This window comes from Hordeum vulgare, chromosome 6H (genome assembly GCF_904849725.1).
Source record: "Hordeum vulgare subsp. vulgare chromosome 6H, MorexV3_pseudomolecules_assembly, whole genome shotgun sequence".
NCBI lineage: Eukaryota > Viridiplantae > Streptophyta > Magnoliopsida > Poales > Poaceae > Hordeum > Hordeum vulgare.
The window spans coordinates 482596021-482601120 of record NC_058523.1 but is presented as its reverse complement, the minus strand read 5'-3'; positions in this window follow the sequence as shown (position 1 = coordinate 482601120).

Here is a 5100-nt window from a genome sequence, read left to right as displayed (position 1 = left end):
AAATATTATTGTCTTTATGTCAAATGATAGACTATTGCTTCGAATCACTCGTGTTTTTGTATTCATGCCATGATTAGATTATATGATCAAGATTATGCTAGGTAGCATTCCATATCAAAAATTATCTTTTTTATCATTTACCTACTCGAGGACGAGTAGTAATTAAGCTTGGGGATGCTGATACGTCTCCGTCGTATCTATAATTTTTGATTGTTTCATGCCAATATTCTACAACTTTCATATACTTTTGGCAACTTTTTATACTATTTTTGGGACTAACATATTGATCCAGTGCCAGTTCCTATTTGTTGCATTTTTTTGTTTCGCAGATTATCCATACCAAGCGAAGTCGAAACGCAATAAAAAACCTATGGGGATTTTTTTGGAATATTTATGATTTTTGGGAAGAAGAATCAACGCGAAACGATGCCCGAGGGGGTCACATGCCGAGGAGGCGCACCCCCCCTAGGGCGCGGCTGGCAGGCTTGTAACCAATCCCTAAGGCGGTTGGGGCCCTTCCTTCTCTGCAAGAAAGCTAATATCTGGAAGGAAATCGTGTTAAAATTTCAGCCCAATCGGAGTTACAGATCTCCGGGAATTTAAGAAACGGTGAAAGGAAAAATCTGGGAGCGCACAAATAGAAGGACACAGAGAGAGAGAGATCCCATCTCGGAGGGGTTCTCGCCCCTCCGCCGCCATGGAGACGATGGACCAGAGGGGAAACCCTTCTCCCATCTAGGGAGGAGGTGAAGGAAGAATAATAAGAAGGGGGGCTCTCTCGCCCTCTCTCCCAGCGGCACCGGAACGCCGCCCAGGACATCATCGTGTGACGGCGATCTACACCAACACCTCTGTCATCTTCACCAAGACCTCCATCACCTTCCCTCATCTATATTCAGCGGTCCACTCTCCCGCAACCCGCTGTACCCTCTACTTGAACATGGTGCTTTATGCTTCATATTATTATCCAATGATGTGTTGCCATCCTATGATGTGTGAGCAGATTTTCATTGTCCTATCTGTGATTGATGAATTGCTATGATTGGTTTATTTTGCTTGTGGTTATGTTGTTGTCCTTTGGTGCCCATCATATGAGCGCGCGCGTGGATCACACCATAGGGTTAGTAGTATGTTGATAGGACTATGTATTGGAGGACAAGGGTGACAGAAGCTTCAGCCTAGCATAGAAATTGATGCATACATGATTGAAGGGGGACCAATATATATTATTGCTATGGTTGGGTTTTACCTTAATGAACGTTAGTAGTTGCGGATGCTTGCTAATAGTTCCAATCATAAGTGCATAGAATTCCAAGTAAGGGATGACATGCTAGCAATGGCCTCTCCCACGTAAAACTTGCCATCTGTCTAGTAACGTAGTCAATTGCTTAGGGACGATTCCGCAACTCCTACCACTACTTTTCCACACTCGTTAAACTAACGTAATTGTTTCTTCATCGAAACAGCCCCTAGTTTTTATTTGTGTTTTCTTGCGAACCTATCCTATCTCTCCTACAAAGTACTTCTAGTTTCATACTTGTTCTAGGTAAAGCGAACGTAAAGTGTGCGTACAGTTGTATCGGTGGTCGATAGAACTTGAGGGAATATTTGTCCTACCTTTCGCTCCTCGTTGGGTTCGACACTCTTACTTATCGAGAAAGGCTACAATTGATCCCCTATACTTGTGGGTTATCACTGCGCGAGCCGGCCTTAAAGAAGTAGCCTGGCAAGTGTGTGGCCATCTGTAGGTGGGTCATCGACATTATTATATACGAAAAAAAGTTCGGACCAGACGACACGTGTACCACTACTTCCACGATGTCCTCGACGACCCCCAACATCGTGACTGAATTAAGGGTTGAAATTAATTGCCTTCCAATGTGCAGGCTTTAAAGCAGGAAAACGAAAGATTATCCAAAGATTTCCATCAGAGCGAGGCCGATTTAAAAGCCAGTAGGGCCGAGCCGGAAGATGTGAAGAAATTTAACAGAGAAGCCCATGGTAAGGAGTTAATTTTTGATATGCTAATTTTTCGTAAAATATTATTTTTTTAATAGGCAAAAAAATTGCTGTAGCAGGTGAATCCATAGAGCAAATGCAAAAGGATCTGGATGCCTCTCGAGACTCTGAGCGATATGCCGAATCTCAGCTTGAGGCCGGTCGGCGTGTATTGAAGCGATGTCACGAGGAAAACAACAATCTCAAGAAAGAGAATAAAAAACAAGCTATGGAAGTTGAGAGTTTGAAGACTCAGTTGGCGCAAACTCGAGAACAGAACCGGAAATTGAAAGGACCGACCTAGTACGCGTCCATGTTCTTTTCGCTGAGTTTCTGGTCATGACTGGCCCCATGACCGAGGGTGTGCGTCTTGTCTGGATTTGTCTCGTGAGGCTAGGGTTGTTGCACATTTGCTGAATTTGCAAAGTACTTTCCATGGCACAGTATTTAAGCACTAGGCTTGGTAACTCGATGAAGGATGGAATCCGGCGACGGGAGAGGGCATTGAGGATACCCTCATCATGGCCAAGCTGCTGGAAAAGCACGAATAAGCTCCTGCTCGTTGTAGCCTCCGGTCCTATTGTGTAGGAGGAATCTGGTCAAAAAGTGGTGTACTGAGTCCCCTGGACTTTGCGTGACTTCACGTGTGGCCGAAGAACCGTACTCTTCCGCCTGATTCTCGAGTTGGGTGGTGGGTGGGGAAAACATTCGAATCCTCGTGATTTGTGAGCAAGAGACCTAGGTGGTCGCGTCCCCACCTAGGTCGCGCCCTGGACCTGCCGATGGCCCCGAGACATTACCGGGGCGAGATAGATTCTCCGGACAATCGGGTATGTCCAGATGATCATTAATCGGGACATAAACTATCCTTAACTCAGGTGAGTGGTGTAGGGAGCCCGTAACCAGGCACTCGACAATCTTGGTGAAGTGTGTGATGGGCGGGATGTAAATTTCCCTGTTATCAGGTCTAAGCCCGATCTGATCGTAGATCATAACCTACTCGTTCGTCATACCCATGACTTGTATCTGATCGAGTAGTTCGTGTCGTACCAGGGTTTTGGCATAGCTCGCGCCGCCTATGAGTTCGGGATTAACCCATGTCATTGAAGCCCTAGTGGCGCTTAAGGTCCCTTCCAGAGTGTTTTTGGTACAGACGCGCTCATGCATTTTGATCACGTCGAGCTCTAAGGACGGGGTCCGGTCGCAGGTCGTCCCGGTGGCAACATCCATGGTTTCTGATGCCAAAGTATCACGACCCGTGGGTTCCTCGAGAGGATCTAAGGGTGTGTTTGGTTTGTGTCACCGGGTGGAATGTAACGGGTCCGTCCCGTCCCTAGAGGTCGTTCTTCTATTTAGTTGGGTCTAGGAATCGGAACCCACTCATTCCCTGGAATGGCATATTCCTCCCAGATCCGGAACGCGCTAGTACCTCTGAATCGGTGGAACGACGCGGAACGCCTCGCGTCTCTCACATTTTCCCCGATGCTGCCCCCTTTCTCCCATAACCTCGCTGGCCCTCTTCCTCCCTCCCTCCCTCAGCCGCACCGCCGGCCACCTTCTGCTGCGCTATCGGCCGGATCCCTCCATCAGCTGCGCCGGCGGCCCCCTTCAGTTGCGTCGGCGGCCGAATTCCTCCCTCCATCAGCTGCGCCGGCGGGCCCCTTCTGCTGCGTCGCCGCCCCCTGCATCTACTGCGCCACCGAGGCCCTTCTACCGCGCCGCCGCCCCCTGCATCTGCTGCATTGCCGCCCCTTGCATCTGCTGCGCCGCCGCCGGGACCACGTGCCGCAGCCGGGAGCACGCGTAGCCAGGTGCACGTGTCGTCGGGTGCACGCGCAACCCTTGTCCCTCGCGTCCCCATGGCGTGCAGTGATGGCGACGACGAGATGCAACAGAGGAAGATGAAAAAATCCATTCCATTCTATTCCATCCCTCGAACCAAACATCAAAATGTAACCATCCCGTTCCTTTAAATCTCCTCTACCGAACACAAGGACGAAACCAACCCGTTCCAGTGGAATGGAACCATGACATTCCGTTCCACTTTGTTTCCGAACCAAACACACCCTAAGAGCTTTGTTAATGGAAGATCTCCCCGGGGATGAGTAGTGAACTCTAGAATCCCGAACCTGACCTCCTAACCGGGGGTAAAGTTGTCGATGAGGCCGAGGTGGCTGGCTGGATTGGCGTGCAGAACAACGCTCCCAAAAGCGAAGATCTGTCCGGGAACAAATACGTCCCTATTGATGATGTCCTCGCTGATGACTAGGCATGCCATCGATCCTTTGAGCGATCCGATTAGTGGAACTCATAATTAAAGCACCAATGTCGGTGTCAAAACCGGCAGATTTCGGGTAGGGGGTCTCGAACTATGGACCTTAGATCGATGGGTTGCAGGAAAGAGGGGGAGACATTGTTTATAGAGGTTCGAGCCATCTTGAGGAGGTAAAACCCTACGTCCTACTTGATTATATTGATGTGGATGATGATTACAAAGTCTACCTCGAGATCGTGTATACTAAACCCTAGGTGAATCAACCTGCCTACATGGATGAGGACCCCCGGTTTATATAGTCATCGGGGGGACCTAGGGTTACACAGAACCGACCTAGTCTATTTTACTTGGACATCACTCCGGTCTTCAGTGCTTTCCTTCTTGAGTACAAGATGACCACACAGCTCAGCCTCCCATAGGCACGACCCATCAGGCTGACCTCTTCATAGTAAGCCGACTACCTGAGGACCCCTTAATACCAGACTCCCTCAAATGGCGTGGACTCGCGTGGGTCTCTGAAAAATTGGAGAGAGGATTTCTACTCACTTCCCGCCGATTTGGCCATCCCTATTTAGCCCGTTTCACCTCACTGCCCAAACTCCCGCCACCCTTCTTCCCCATTTCGAGCTTTCCTTTGATGTGCATTGGCATCGACGAGCAGGTAAGTGATGCTCCTTCTCCGACCATTGATACACGATGGATGCAACTCGTGTCCTCATCTTCTCTGACTGTTGTCGCGACTCCCTCAAGCCACATACATGGATTCTATGAGTTCTATCACCCCTTCACTGTGTTTGTTCTAGCTAAATCTGAGAGCATGTGGTGAT